This window comes from Phocoena sinus, chromosome 7 (genome assembly GCF_008692025.1).
Source record: "Phocoena sinus isolate mPhoSin1 chromosome 7, mPhoSin1.pri, whole genome shotgun sequence".
NCBI lineage: Eukaryota > Metazoa > Chordata > Mammalia > Artiodactyla > Phocoenidae > Phocoena > Phocoena sinus.
Window position 1 is genome coordinate 102073800 of NC_045769.1, and position 16636 is coordinate 102090435.

Consider the following 16636-nt stretch of genomic DNA (forward strand, 5'->3'; position numbering starts at 1 on the left):
TGCTGTATCCCTTTGTTATTGGTAATTTTCTGTGGTAGTATGTTTTGACTCTTTTATCACAATTTTGTGTATCAACTAGTGACTTTTTCCTTTTTGGTTATCATGAGGCTTACATAAAATATCTTATAGTTGTAGCATTCTATTTTATGCTAATAAGAACTTAACTTTGATAGCATGCAGGAATTCATACTATTACTTCTTTCTGCCAATTACAAATTATGGTAGTTATAGTTGTTTTTAATAGTTTGTTTTTTAATGTTTAAATTAGGTTTTAAAGTGATTGGTATACTCCATTACAACATTAGAGAATCTGACTTTGGCTATATATTTACCTTTACTGTTGAGTCTTACATAGTCATGTGTTTTATGATGTTAATTAGCATACTTTTATTTCAGTTTGAAGAATGCTGTAAAAGGACAGTTTTTGTAAGTCTGTTCTAGTTATAATTAACTCCCTCAGCTTTTATTTGTTTTGTTGTTATCTCTCTTCATTTGTAAAGGACAGCTTTGCTGTGTATAGTATTCTTGGTTGACAGTTTTTTCTTTCAATATCTTGAATACATCCTCCCACTCTCTCCTGGCCTGCAAAGTTTCTACTAAGAAATCCACTGATAGTCTTATGGGGGCTCCCTGGTACATGATAAGTGGCCTTTCTAGAAGCTTTCAAAATTCTCTTTGTCTTTGACTTTTGACAATTTAACTATAATATGTCTAAGTGTAACCCTTTTCAGATTCAACTTGTTTGGGATCCTTTTGCCTCATGAATTTGGATGTCTGTTTAACTCCCCAAGTTTGGAAGATTTTAGCCATTACTGCTTTAAATAGACTTTTTGTCCCTTTATCTTTCTCTTCTCCTTCTGGGATTTCTATAATGCATATACTCTTTCTTTTAATAATATTCCATATGTTCTTTAGGCTTTCTTCACTCTCTTTTCAATTTTTTTCTTCTTTTTTCCTTTTTCTCCTCTGCCTGAATAATTACAAATGACCTATCATCAAATTCACTGACTTTTTCTTCTGCTTGATTGAGTCTGTTTGGTAAAATTCTCTCTTGAGTTTTTTAGTTCAATCATTGTATTCTTCAGCTAGCTCCTGGATCTCTATTTGGTGTTTTGTTTCCGTTTTTTGATGGTTTCTATTTCTTTTTAGAACTCTCCTTTGTTCATGCCTTATTTTCCTATTTAGTTTAGTTGTCTGTGTCTTTTTATAGTTCACTGAACTTCTTTTAGAGGATTATTCTGAATTATTTATTCATAGATCTCTATTTCTTTAGCATCAGCTATTAAAGATTTATCAGTTTCCTTTGGTGGTGTCATATTTACCTGATTCTTTGTGTGACTCTTGATTTGTTGCATTGCTGTCTGTGCATATAAGTAAGCAGTCTCCTCTTCCAGACTTTGTAGGCTCACATCAGCAGGGATAGTCCTTCATCAGTCAGCTCAGATTGCAGTACTGGACAGGTCATCTGGTAGCATCCATGGGCAGGTGGAGCTTCCTATCAAGGTCTCTAGTTGAGGAAGACCATTGTCTCTACTCTGAGGTGGGGGAGGTGATGCAGGCTGGCCTCTATTGGGATGAACTGCTGACTGCACTTTGAAGTTAGGTGGAGTCACTAGCTGAGCCCTGCAAATGCCTCTGGTCAGATGAAGTCACTGGATATGTTCTTTGGCAGAGCAGGGAAGTGCCACTGGTTGGACTCTATAATTGAGCAGAGCTATGGGCTGGCATCCACAGTCACTCCTTGTCGGATAGAGTCTCAGATGTTGTCACTAGCAGGACTCCATGTTCAGGCAGGCAAGGTTTCATGATTGGGCTGTGCTCTGAGATCATATGGGGTGACAGGCTTGGCTTTGAGATAAGGTAGGTCACTGATTATGCTCCACTGTTGGGTGAAGTCACTGTCTAGGGCTCTCTGCTTTGGTAGGGCCTCTAGCTGTATTCCACGATTGCATGGGACTAGAAACTGCTCTGTGGTCAAGCAGGGGTCACTGAACTCCCTGATCAGCTGAAGACACAAGCTATGCTCCACATTTAGGCAGAGTCACTGGCTGGATTATGGCTGAATGAGGTCCCAGGCTGTGTTTGGCAGTCAGACAAAGGCACATGCTGAGCTCCAAATTTTCAGGCACCCTGGTTATGTGAGGCCACAAGCTCTATACTTAACAGTTGGGCAGGGTGGCAGGATTGGAGCCATGCCCAAATGGAGCTGTAGGATGAGCTCCATGGCTGTCCAGGCTGTCTGGCCAGGCTTCCTGGTCAGGGAGGACTGGTGGCTATTTTCAGCTGTCAGGCAGGGCTGGAAATTTGCTTCCCTCCCCAGGCAGGGCTGTAGAACAAGTTCCATGGCTGGCACAGCCACTGGAAGGACTGCCAAACCAAGCTCCTTGGATAGTTTGGGTCACTAGCTCAGTTCTGCAGATGGACAGAACCACTGGCTGGGATCTCTCCTCAGGTACCCCTGAAAGCAGGAATTCAACTTGCCAAGATCTGAGCTATTGTAAGCCCTGCCTCCCTTCACCTCTATCTGATCCCTAGTGGTCGAACCCTGTAAAGTGGGCCATCTGGGAGGTGTCCCACAATGCTGAGGACACTGCATTGTCCATCCTGGGCTCTCTTTTCTCACTGAAGAAATGATAGGTCCATGGGGCCCTCTTGGTTCAGTGCTGTGCCAGCCTGGGTATGGATTGATGCAGTCAAAGTGAAACTGCTCCTCCTACCTTTCTAATTCATCCTTCTCAGTCTCCATGGTCTGGGGGGCTGCTTTGGCTTCACTCTTGGATTCTGGGATTATCACGTTGGTGTCTTGTTTATGGATAGTTGCTAGTTGGTCTCTTTGTGAGCCAGACTGAAGTTAGGAGCAACCTATATTGCCATCTTCTCACCTGCTCTTGAAAAAGAGTATAAATGAGGATTTAAATCTCAACATGGAATTTAAATGTAAATCTCAATGATAATGTTGCAGTTGTCAAGTGTTTAATAAAACAATTAGGGGAAAGCTAGAAGAGTAATCTTAATGTCTTGCCTCTAAAAAAGAAAGTAGTGTAATAGGGCAACTAATGAGAGTAACAAGATTTCTAATCACAGTCCCAACTTTCTTAGCTGTGTGACCTTCAGCCAGTCATGTTGATACTGAACGAATCAGGCCCTGCTGCTTGCTGCTTACAAAATCAAACTCATCAACATTAGTATACTATCTTTAATCAGAAGGTTAGCAATCTGGGAAGATGGTGGACTCAGTGTCCCCAAAGAACCACCTCTGAAGATTCTGCTTGGCCATGAAAGTTTTAAAGGAAAGGAGGGAAGTAATCTCGGTTAATCATTGAGATGGGGGATCAGAGTCGTCGTCATCCCCCACTGCATGCAGCCTTGTGTGCAGACTTGTCAGCTCCTCGTGGTCTTCCTCTAGATGTTATCTTGTTCACACAGCTTGGTCACACAGTTTGTTCAGGAGATTACTGAAGGGGAAGCTGGGGAAGCGATCTGGTCACCTGTTAATTACTTATTCTTCATTTCTACTTCTTTGATCTACAGAAAGAACCGACAAGTTAGGCAAGGTATTGTGTGCTTAAAAGATTTGAAAGGTGTGTTCCAGTAGAGCATGGGGGTGCCTAGTTAAAAGTTAGTTACAATATAGCTTTGCTAAAGTGACAAGGAAAGGGGCTTCCTGTTGAGGATGGTTTCCTGCAAAAAGCTGCTTACAATGTAACCTCTCTGAGACTCAAATTCCGTGATTGTAAAATAGTACCTATCCCCCAAATTAGCTGAGAAGATCCAATAACATAAAATATGCAAAGAGATGGGCCAGTTACTGCCCCCGCATCTGGGCTTCTGAAGCCTCACCCATCTTGATGTCCTTCTTCCACACTGAAACATCTGCTTATCCATAACAAACTCTCAAGAAATGCCAAGAACTTTTAAATCACCTACTGTGCATGCCTATATGGCCAGCACTTCAAGTGGTGAATTTGCAGGTGAATGGATTTTCCTAGCATTTCTCTCTCATCCCTTTAATTCTTGATTGGATATTTCAGCTTGACAGGGAAAGCTAATGGAACAACTAATTGCCATAAACATAAAAATTGGTGAATATCATTTCTGATGTACTAAAACTGCCGAAAAAATATGTTAGGCACATTCTGCTTTTCCCCTGACTAAAGCATTGAGTAAATTCAGTGTGGAGTGTCAATTGCCCTGGGAGTGTATGCTAATTAAAAATGGAGAGGGGCTTCCCTGGTGACGCAGTGGTTGAGAGTCCGCCTGCCAATGCAGGGGACACGGGTTCGTGCCCCGGTCCAGGAAGATCCCACATGCCGCGGAGCGGCTGGGCCCGTGAGCCATGGTCGCTGAGCCTGCGCGTCCGGAGCCTGTGCTCCGCAATGGGAGAGACCACAACAGTGAGAGGCCCGCGTACCGCAAAAAAAAAAAAAAAAAAAAAAAAAAAAAAAAAAATGGAGAGAAATGGAGAGGGGCAAGTGGTATGCAACACTCAAACACTTGGTTCTGGTAAAATATTGCAAGTCTGACTATTTGTATTGTAAACCCTTAGGGCAGGAATGATGTCGTTTTGAATCTGTACAGCCCCAAGGATACTGTTGTTACTCTATAAACATGAAATAAAATAGTAATATTCAGAGTTTGCTATGTACATTTGTCAAACCGCTTGAGTCTGATACATCCAGTTGGGATTTCTCCTAGCAGCTGCTTAGAAACTAATTTCTAAGATGACAGAAAGTTCTCTCTTTCTTTCCAGAGCTGCTTGTTTTAGTCATCCTTCAAGAATAAAGAAATCACTCATCATCCAGAGAGCTTTTCTGAATTGATCAGAGAAGCTGTTAGTCCCCCCAACTCCACTTTTTCTGACCATGTATCTCTCTTGTTTGCTCTTACAGAAATCCACCCAAATTAAAGATTTATACTTATCCCTCATTTCTCATAAAATAAAAACTACTAAAAGTAACTTATTATATAGTGCAATTAAGCTAATGAAATATCCAATTACTAGATAATATGTAACCTTAACCAAACTATCCAGGTTCTAATTCCAGCTCTTTCATTTATTACTTGTATGACTGGGCAAGTCTTCTAATTCTCTGCACCTCATTTCTTTATGCATAAAATTGGGATGTTAATGTTACCTACTTCACAGAGTGGTTAGAAAAAGTAAATGATTGAATATATGTAAAATATTTAGAATAGTGTTTGGCACACAGTAGAACTATATAAGTACTGGCTATTTTTATATAAGCCACAAAGAGCTAGCTAATGTTCAGTGCAAAGCAAGAGACATCTAATGCCCATCTGTAACAGAAATAGTTTAGTTAACTACATCAGTCACAGAAAACCCATCGACACAATCCTTCTATTTGACCTCCTCATCTTCCAAGACCAATAGTAGTTGAAACAACTACTACCTAAAACAAACCCAACGATAGGTGTCTGCTCAATATAGAAGCTGTCCATTAGAAACCTGTCTTACTCTGGTCTTTGCTTTTGTTTTTTGCTTAATTTTTATTGGAGTATAGTTGATTTACAATATTGTGTTACTTTCTGCTGTATAGCCAAGTGAATCAGTTATACATATACATAGATCCACTCTTTTTTAGATTATTTTTCTATATAGGTCATGACAGAGTACTGAGCAGAGTTCCCTGTGCTACACAGCAGGTCCTTATTAGTCATCTATTTTATATATAGTAGTGTGTATACGTCAACCCCAATCTCCCAATTTATCCCTCTTCCCCTCTCCCCTCCGGTAACCATAAGATTGTTTTCTACATCTGTAACTCTAGGAATGGATAGAGAAGATGTGGTAAATATATACAATGGAATATTACTCAGCCATTAAAAAAATGTAATAATGCTATTTGCAGCAACATGGATGGACCTAGAGATTGTCATACTGAGTGAAGTAAGTCAGACAGAGAAGAACAAATATCATATGATATCGCTTACATGTGGAATCTAAAAATAAATGGTACAAATGAACTTATTTACTCTCTTTTGAAGGAGTTGAACATGAGCAGTTAAGTTTGTTGGGAAAAAGAAAAGAAAAAGAATATCTGTGGTACTAGTATGTGAGGCCATTCTCTTTCGGTGAAACACAGTGAGGATCTCAGAGCATCCAACAAAAGGGACATAATGGGAGCACTGCCTCCTCCCACCATACTCTCATCCTTAATCTTCAGCCACATCTGGCTATTCACTATTCCCTAACACACCCGGTGTTTTGTGGCTGTGGCCCTCATAAGTCATGCTCCATCTACATCAAATATTTCTACCTCTCCTTACCACCCTTTCCTCACAGTACACTCTATTCAACTTGACTCAATAAACTTCTCTCTGAAACACTCCCAGACCCCCAAGCAAATTTGGCAGCTCTCCACTTTACATTCCACACAAACTAAACACTTAACTTTCTTTCTTACACTTCACTTGCTTGTTTCTTATTTCTGTTAAATGCTGAGATTCTTAAAGGCAAAAGATCTTATTTCTGTTAAATGCTGAGATTCTTGAAGGCAAAGGATTGTCCCCAATATTTCTGTATATCACTAACCTCTAGGAAAATGAAACATGCATAATAGAACAGCAATAGCTGCTTAATAATATAATTAACTCAAATATTGATTAGGAGGGGGTACTTGGACAAAATAGGGAAATTAGCAGCAGTCTTATATGCACAGAACACAGATCACTCCTTAACAATTTCTTGAAGGTTAGTCCTGCCAAGAAATCTCCCCAAATTCTCAAATCACTTTGTGAACAAAAAAGATAAGGAAACTCTTATAAAGTCAAACTCTTAGAATTCTAACATGTTGAAATTTATCCTGGTTCTAACTTAAGAATCCCTTTCAGAAAATCAGTGACATCAGTTAAACACTGTTTTGATTCTCTCATTAGTGTCCTGATGAAGAAAACATATCATCTGGAAGTGAAGCCCTGCACACAGAAGACCTTACAGGATCAGAGGTTCTAGTTGCTGTGTGTTGACAGTGGGAAGGGGAAAAAAAAAGAATCAAGAAAACATTAATTTCCCCAAATTACTAATCTAGGAGTATTGAGGCAAAATTTGAGGAGTAATTCCTACCTTTTACTCCACTCTGCACTGATATGTCATTGCCCAAAGTGACTTCTTTGCTCCAAAAGAATAGAACATTCAATTAGTTCAATTAGTTGCTTTAATTGTGCCAGGAAATCAGACTTAAGTACTACGCTCATATGAAAAAATATATATATTACAAGAGTTAGTCAAAAGCACTCTATAAAATCCATCCTGGAAGCCCTTTCTGAGATTCAGATCTGCATAGAGCTTATTCCAGTAAGTACATCTCAACAGTGACACCTATAGATGCAGGAGGAAATGTGTTTGTTTGTCATCTCACTGATAGGGAAGTCAGCTAAGTTACCTTTCAATTCCAAAGAAAATACTCCTTTGTACTTTCATTATATAAGGTACTTACTTATCATTCATTTGCCCTTATTTAATCTGGCTGAGTTCTTTTTTTTTTTCCTGAAGCTGAAGTTTAAAGTATCCCAGAAAGTCATATGCACACAGTGCATTTACATTTGGGTCAAACTCATTTTCATAAATAAAACAAATAGCAGAAAATGAATCACTGTTTGTCCATTTTAACATGGGAAGGATGGAATATCTGACCAAAGTTAATCTGCCTTAAGATAAACACAAAAAAGAAAATTGAGGATGAAGCAAATTAATCAACTGTGAGGTGCTAGTGAAAACAGAAGGTACCTGACATGCATCCTTGCCAAAGTCAAATTCTTTAATAAGGATTAAGCAAGGTGAAGATTACTATCTAAACTGCTTACACTTTGTCATTCAAACCACAAGGATTTATTCAATTGAATCACAAAATAGAAACTTGATTAATTTTGTGTTAGCCCTCTTCTCAGTTGCTCCAAAAACAAAATCTGGGGACCTTAAATTCTCTGAATAAATTTGATTATGTTTATCCTTCCTGTTCAGAGTGCCTTTGTGACTTAGAGTCAATGACATTCACCTCCCACATCATACAAGTACTACATTCAACCTCACAGTACAAATAGGATCAGAGTTCTGCACATAACTAGTGTCTACATAATAGCACAATTAGTTGAAAATGGAAAGTTCGAACAGCATTTTCCATGAAATGACACAGGGCCATGGTTTGTTTCTTTTTTTTCCACTAAGCTGACTGAAATAAGCTTTTGTTTTTAAAAAACAAATACAAAAACCCAGTCTTCATTCAAACCAATCAAATCAAAGCTAAAAAGAAAACTACTACTACCAAGTGCTACCCCCAAGTGAAAAGAAAGAAAGAAATTCATTTTCTAGGACTAACCACCTAAGTTCATGCATGGGCATACAAAAACATTAAAGTCTAAAAAGGCTTGAATAAATACACCGAAAACTAATCTGTGTAGTTTCTGGCAGGCAAAGAAGCATTAACAACAATATAACAATAATAGCATGGTGTAATGGAGAGAGAAACTAACTAGAAATCTGAAGATGTGAGTTTTGGTTCATTTCCATCTGTGGTAGATGACCTGGGGAAGATAAATACCTTTGAAAAAACGTCTAAATTTCCATTTCCTTACCTGTAAAATAGAGTACATAGCTGATCCTATTTAACTCTACAGGAATCAGCAGCTTTTTGAAGTCATCATCATCACTAAACATTTTCATCATACCCACCACCACCACCATTAGAGAAAGCATGGTGTGAGCCTATTTCCACAGTTTCATTAACTGTTACTGAATTGAACACAAATGGCAAAGATGTAAGGCCTATTTTCATCTTTTAAAAACAGTCTTTGAAAAAGTTAACAATGCTAAACATTTTTAGTAACTTGAGCTAGAATTCTTATGAATAGACACACTGAACTGTCCAATTGACCTCTGTACCAAATTTATATAAATAAACTTATTTATTTATTTTTCTTATTACCAAAGTGGCAGGATATTTTTGTTGTTAGCAAATTTGGAAACTTTTGAGAGATATGAAGAATAAAATTAATCTCCACCCCAACTGATAATACTGCCCCCCACAAAAGTGCTATTAGCAAATTGGTGTTTTTACTGAGAGTTCATTTTATTTTTGTTCAGCTTGAGGTGTATTTTTGTAAGAATTCTCTGTATTTTTAAAGAGCTAGTTTTTTGATTGGCCCATTCCATCTTGTTATTTTTATTTTATATTTCATTAAATTGTGCTCCGACTGCTATAAAAAGTAAGTGGCCTCAAGTGTTTCAATAAAACTTTTAACAATGCAGATTATATTCATTTCAAGAAAAAAAAAAAGAGGCAAAGGATTCCAAATGACTGGATCTGATTCCATTTTTCACCTTAGTAACAAGAAAAAAAAAGCTACATAGTATTAATAAAGAGGTATGCTGAGAAGTGAGATAAGGGCCCAGTAAGATCTAATACAATTTCTATCAGTGCTGTTTTCATTAAGGCCCTCAAAACAAATGTCAGTAGGGTCACCAAATGTTGAAAACTGTCCCTCTTTACTTTTATTTCCCTCCCATCAGCAGAGAAAGTCATATAAAGTTTGAGCACTGAGCTCCCCCCCAGGATGAGGGCAGGAACAGGACAGGAGATGTTTTGGCAGCCAACTGAAAACACCCAAGCATGAGCTCTAGTAAGCCTCGGGCAGAAAGACCCCTCCAAGTTCTCACATGGCCCAGGACTCCTCTGTGAAGACTTCTCTGATTGTCACATCAAGGGGACCTGGCCTTTGCTCCTTGTACTTCCTTCTACTGAAGCACCTACTACATCAAATTGTGTTTGTTTACACATCTGCAGAACTCGACTATGAACCTCGACTATAGAGCAGCAGGGTCTATATCCATCTTCTCTGTATCTCTAATAAACACCTAGCACTCAAGGAAATTTGATAATTAAATTAATGAACAAATGAAGTTTGGCCATTTTAAGGGTACATCACTGTCATTCACATAAATCTCAGTTCTACATCCAAAAAATCATTGAAAAGCACGTTAGATCTTCAAAGAAGCCCCTTGAAGAGATGAAAAGGGTAATTACATTGCAGAGCTCATCATTTCCTGACTCCCCCAAAGGCCCAAATTCCCCCTTCTTTTTCTCTTCCCTGGCTCCTTTGCTCTCTCAAAACTCCTGTTTGGGCATTGTAGGAGTTGCCCTATTTCTTCTTAATAATTTAACTTTGCTCAGCACCAGTCTAAGATTACACTGATTATTTAGAGCAACACAACAAAGATCCAGGCCTAGCAGCCTCCTGAGAGCCAAGCAACCTTTCTCCTCAGAGCAGGCTTGAGGGAAGGCTATAAATACTTAAGCATTAATGTTATTATCCTAGTCAAAGAAAAAAAAAGAACTAATGATTTCCTGGATCCTCTCCGGGGATGACCTCAGTTCCTCAATCCCTTGATCATCTTATTACCATTTCCTCCCTAAAGTCTTCCCCGCTTAGAGTCAGGAACTGTCAGCTGTAAGTAATGGGCTATGTACATAGATCCTATTCCTGCGATGAATGGGGACTATCTCCACTCCCACCCCCATGTCTCCACAGGGTGCTCAATGCCTGTGTGTCATCCTGAGAAATTTTCATCAGCTTGCTCAGAACTTGCCTGAGGAGAAGGGGGCCTGGAGTGGAACCATCTCTTTAATGGGATTTTAATGTGATCTTCAGCAAACTAATCTTATTTAGATATCATAGGAAGCCATGTAATCTCATCTGGGCACTCTTATTTCCTAAAGAAAAGGGAAAGCTTTGTAATTCATTTTCAGCAACAGGAACACTTTAATAAAATCTGCTTCCGAAGGTTAAATGATGAGACAAACAGCTGCAGCCCCAAGACCCTATATCCATTTCATTGATTGGGGCAAGCATGACAACAAAATGACCACTACAAACGTTGTTTAAATAAAATTTATGCTAAGAGCTTATGTCACTGCCGTAGGCCTCGATTTTTTGACAGTATTTTAAATGTTGAGGGAGAGCATGATGAAACAAGCTGGGGTCTGCAAGGATTAAATCCCTAACATGATTCTGCCAGCTACACACCAGTTGCAAACTTGACTCTTTCTCAGCCTCAGTTTCTTTACTAAAAATGATGATGCAATGGCCTGGATTCAGACATGTAGCAACCATGACAGGCTCATAAAATAGGTGCTCCTTCAAAACATTTTTTTTTCATGGAAAGGCATTTTAGTTTAAATATAGCAGTGTGTACATGTCAATCCCAAACTATATTTAAAAAATATTTTTCCAAGGCATGGTGAGAGAAGGGGCTGGAGACCACCATGGGGCAGAAGCACAAAGGAGGTGAACTAGGACAGCAATGCTTTGTCTCTCCATTAACAACAGCTCTGGGCCCAAGCATGTGTAACCCACTCTCCCCAGGAGGGGTTCCAGGAAATACAATCTTCTCCCTCTCACCCAGGGATGTTTTGATACCTCACAGATTGACTTCCTGGAATCCCACCTAACTACCACATGCTTAATCAGTCCTGCCTACTTCAAAAATCACTGGAAGATCTAGAGCATTACCACCCATCAAGTTGAACAAATTGCTGTACTGAATGTTTTTGTCCCCCCCTAAATTCACATGTTGAAACCTAATCTTCAGTGTGATGGTATTTGATGGTGGAGTCTTTGGGAGCTGATTAAGTCATGAAGGTGGAGTTCTCATGAATGGATTAGTGTCCTTATAAGGAGACCCCAGGAAGTTGTTTCTGGGATGTCACCAGACACTGGATCTGCTGCTGCCTTGATTTTGGACTTCCCAACCTCCAGAGCTGTAAGAAATAAATTTCTGTTGTTTGTAAGTCAATCAGTCTATGGTGTTCTGTTATAGTAGCCCAGACGGACTAAGACAGTCTTTACTACAGCTCCCTCTTCTTTATGTGTACGTCTCTTGCCCAAAGTGTGAACCCCTTCAATTAGGACCTGTGCTTGTCCATTTGTCTACCCCAAGCAGTTAACATAGGACATGGCACATAATAAATATTTGTTGTTAATAAAGATTTTTGCTGAGTAAATGTTTGTTGAGTGAAAGAATGACTCCATACATCATGCTTTCACAGCTACAGACCTAGAGACTCCGTAGACATTACCTTCTTCAATTCTCACAAAAAAAAAAAAAAAAACATGATGTAAGTATTACTTCCTTCTTAGAAATTAACAAAACTAAAGTTCAAAAAAGATCATTTGTATAATATACATTTTGTAAATGGCCAGTTGGAATTTAAATCCTGTCTTCTCTGATTCCAAGGTCAAGTTATTTTCATTTTTTCATGATTTCTCACCAACTTATACGTAAACTATGAGTTAGAATTAATATAAATTGATTCAAAGCATAAATCATTGATTTTGTTAAAGTAAACATTACTTCTTAGACCCTTTCAACTTGACTAGATGACACAGAGTAAACAAAAATCATTAAGACAATACCCATTTGTTGACTTATGTCTACTGAGGTATTTTCTCTCCTAGAACTTCATCTCCATGCTTCTAAGTAAAACATTTCCCTAAGGAAGGGCCAACCCTGTGTAAGGTAATGAGGAGGCACCACCTATGTATAGGGTAAGATTTGAAGGAAACTTCTACTTGTTCTCAAAATATCCCAACCGCTCCATCTTAGCCCAGGTCCCAGGAAACAGATTCTGATATAAAGATTTTTATGTAGGAGGTCTGGTGGGAGTATATTCAGGAACAATACATGTAAAGGGAGTGAGGAATGGGTTGGGAAAGAGGGAGGAGTTGAACCACAGTGAAATTTCTAAAGCAGCTTCAGGTGATTCTACAGGGAGTTTTGGAACTGTACAGCTCTTCGGAGTTATCCCCAGTTAAGGTAAGGAAGCTAGACCTTTATACCCCAGCGTCAGCCAGTGTTAGATGCAAGCAACTCCCTGCAAGGGGCATGAACTTGGTTGAGTCAGCTTCAAAAGGGCAAAGACAATGCCAGGAGAAGGATGCAGCTTAGAGCAATCAACAGCTGACATTCTCAGCATCTAAGGAATGAATGTGTCCATCATAAGTGGAGGGTGGAGTGGGACAGGGTCGGGGGTGGGGCATCTGGGCAGTGTAGCTTCCATTACATCACTACGTTCAGATCTACTTGCTCCATCTGTTAGCTATTCCCACTTGGGAATAGCTTCTCCAGGACCCATGCTGGTCCTGTTTCTCAGGTAAATTTTAAGTGGAAGGTTTGTGGGATGAACCATATCTCCTGCTGCTATACCTGCTCTCAAGGCCTTAAAGGATACTCATTGTCTCTCTTTTCTGCTACTCATCCTAGATTTCCATCTCCATCTGTTAGCACCTTGTTGGTTTAGGTGGCTTACATAGTGGCATGTCTGAGACCTTCATCCTGAGAGGCCTGAGCCCCTAGTCAATATGTCCTTCTCAAGCTCTGCACATATTCATTTATGTCACCTTGGGCAAGAGATTATCAAGAGGACCGCGCACATACAGTGGATCACCTGGGCGACAAGCTATTTCTCTGTCCCTATTGTGAAACAGCAACCCCACCTCCTCCTGACCATCAGGATCAATGATCCCTGCCAACCAGCGACTCCTCCTGCTGGCCTCTTGACATGAGTAGCACAAGGTAGGTTGGTAGAAGCACTAGATTAATACTTAATGGACCCTTACTGTCTCCCCTGATGGAGGCATTCCTTCTCTCAGAATCAAGACCTCTAGACTTACAAAGTGAGGAGATAGGAGGCACAAACTCCCCAAAGGGGTCACCACTCCTTCTTCTACTCCATGTTTCTCAGACCCTTGTAACCTATCTAACCAAGGTTGTTTATTTAGAATGTATACTGTGTCCTCCAGCTGATGTTACAACTGCACCTTCCAAAAGCCATTCACCATCCTATCAAGCTGGCAGCCTCTGGGGAATGTGCTATATGATATGGCCAGAGGATCTCATGATCACATGCCCACTGCCTCACCTCCTTTGCTGTGGGACCCTTCATCTTGGATATTATGCAAATTCCATTGTCATTGAATTACATCTTGTAGATCTTTGGATACTAGTGCTAGATGAGGCACTGGGTATAGAGAAAGAAAAATCGTACCCAGAATATTCATTGACCTCACTCAGGACAAATTACTGTCCTTCAAGGGTGAAAGGGCCCCAGTGTAATCAGTATACCACAAAATGGTGGTTGCTTTCCTTAAGGGATGGTGTTAGAGTAGGGGCTCAGGATCTGACTCTGTTGCAGGAAGGTTGAACCCTCAGCAACAGCACATTTATATCAGCCTTGATAAGAGAAAGCCCACGCTACCAGCTTATGCACAGCTTCCATCCCTACCATCAGGGCACTCATTTGTGAGCCCATTGCACCTGCATTGCAGTGTCTGATGACAGAGGCTGGCTGACATGAACTGTCCGGGACTATCTCTCTCTTTACCTATTTAGTGTCTCTCCCATGGTAGATGCTCACTGATGGGCATACACATGGCTTACAAAGATCACCCTTTGTGCCCACTTCCCTATGTCCATTCGCATGGCTTCATGCTCCCAATCTTTCAATATTATTCATTCCAGACCCCTTACCAGCTAACCAAGACATTCATCAATGGCTATGAGTTTATACATGTTCTTACCTAGGGCCAATTTTATTTCCAAAAAAGTGGATAATTGATTACAGCACCCAAATCTTTGCCCCTGAAAAGTTTTCCCAGTGCTGTCGTCTTTTAAGGAAAGCCTTGAATGGGGCTAAAGTGTAGCATTAGTTCATTTTCAGTGTATATCTCTTGCCCCTAGGGACACCATGTTCTAGTAACTGTCTCTAGAACTCTCTGTGGCTTGTGCCCAGGGCTACCATTCCAACCTTGCCACTCATTACAATTTTACCCATTTTGCTTCTGATTAACTGTTACCAGCCAGCCTCTATTATTTCAAGATCTGATCATCCCCACTGCAACAAGGGAGCATGGTTCTGTGACAGCACCTCCTACCCTCAGCCCTAGTTTAATCTCGGTGCTCCTAGGTCCCCTCTCACCAGGGCGTCCCTAATTACTTTAATAAATGGAGTGTCCTGCAGACCCTCCTAAAGAACAGTCAGCTTTCCTCCTTTTCATAGCATATCCACAGAAACATGCCTCATTTTCTAAGCATTTTGTGCCTTTCTTCTATTGTCTGCCACAGCAGTTGTGGTGTTTCTACTTCTCATTGCTTTCTCTAAGCTTCCAAGAGTCATTCCAGCAGCTTGTTAGCACAGTCTCCCAGAGTCCTTTTCTGTATCATGGGAGAGTTGAATCCTGTATCACAGGAGAGGGCTCTCATTTTCATCATTTCTCCCTTAGCTGTCTTTATGTTTTATCACTACTTGATTCAGCACCTTCAGGATCCAATCCCATAAATGTTATCCCAGCTCTGCAGGTATGTAATGGCTAGGTCCTGCAGTGCCTTTGGCATAGGGTTTGTTTTTCCCTCAGCAGACTCAGAACCTGACTGGCCAAGTTATGTCATGATTTGACAATATTTATGGGTTTGGAGGCCAAGAGAGGGGAGTGAAGTTTCATCATAAGGTCAGCACATGGCATCTTGCAGGCAGAGATTTCTGCATTGTCTTCAAGCAAGGGAGGGAAAACTGATATTTCAAAGGAAAGAATTTGCCCTTTCTGCAAGCCAGAGGGTAGAGGGAGAGAGATGATCTCAAACATCTTGAATGTGCTGACACAGATGTCACTGTCCCAAGACTTCAAGTCCCACTCTATCCAAACTAGAGTGCTGTCTTTGTCACAGAAGACTTGCTGAGGCTTAGAATTTAACCTTATCTGGACTTCAACAACCCTGGGCCTGATCCTCAGCTAAACATTTTTAGTGATTTGAGCTAGAATTCCTGTAAGGGTAGACACACTTAACTGTCCAGTTGATCTCTGTACCAAATGTATGTAAATAAGATTTATTTATTTATTTTTCAAATTACCAAAGTGGAAGGACATATTTATTTTTTGCAAGTTTGGAAACTTTTGAAAAATATAAAGAATAAAATTAATCTCAGTTTTCTCTGCTCTCCAGCTGCAAAAGACTTAGAGTTTCTTTTATGTTACCAAGGAGGTTTTCTCACTGCCATAGTTTACCCTAAATTAGTGATGAATCACCTTTAGCCTTTTGATATGTCTCTCCAATGCACCAATAGCACTTAGAAACAGTCATCTGATTACATATTCTTTAGATTCACTACTTCCCCTCTACCTTCCAAACATCTGAGATATTGTACCTTCCAGTGATATCTTAACCCAGCTTTGAGGATTGTACCTACTACATACCTTGGGGTCCTCCTTGCCAGCCAGCCAGTGGGGGATCTAGTTCCAAAATCCCATTTGAGAGACTGCTCCCTAGGGTCACTTCTGGTACACTCAGTCTTAGGTCCAAGATTTACATACAACAGTTTGATAGAGAAGTGTGCTTAGCAACAAAACCTCTGAGGAAATGAAGGAAGCCAGTTGAGCAGAGAGAAGCTGAGTTACAATGCATCAGGAACACCAATCACAGCCATGCCCATAGGGAGCTCTGCCATTAGGAGGGCCTTTCAGAGTTGTTCCCGAATGTGTCAAAGGGAACTGACCTTTGTACGCCTGCATCACCAGTCATTGAATACGGCTGGTGTGCCCCTTTGGGCAAGGCAACCCCTGTGATTCT